Genomic DNA, 284 nt, shown 5'->3' with positions numbered 1-284 from the left:
GTATCAACTTTGAAGAATAAATGTATTTTCCAGGTTCCTGACTCTCTTCTCCAGTACTCAGCTTCATCTATCACTTACCGATATCAATCATTCCAATTCTACAGTGACTGTCCAACAACCTGTTCAGTCTGGAAAACTGTAATAATCTCTTCCCAAATATCTCCTGCCTTGGTAAGATGACTTGTTTGGTCAATTTATAGTTCTCCCATATCTATTTGATATTTTTGTATGTATGATTTTTAATGTCATATATTCTGTTCCACAAAGTTGTATCAGAATCAGTA

At 34.2% G+C, this 284-nt stretch overlaps 1 protein-coding gene across 3 annotated transcripts in view; it reads right to left on the bottom strand.

The window, feature by feature from the left end:
• LOC119592694 (longitudinals lacking protein-like) overlaps positions 1–284 on the bottom strand; it is a 99,390-nt gene that overhangs the window by 66,821 nt on the left and 32,285 nt on the right. The window lies entirely within an intron of this gene.

The sequence above is a fragment of the Penaeus monodon genome, chromosome 30, assembly GCF_015228065.2.
Source record: "Penaeus monodon isolate SGIC_2016 chromosome 30, NSTDA_Pmon_1, whole genome shotgun sequence".
Lineage (NCBI taxonomy): Eukaryota > Metazoa > Arthropoda > Malacostraca > Decapoda > Penaeidae > Penaeus > Penaeus monodon.
This window is presented reverse-complemented; position numbering and strand designations above follow the sequence as displayed.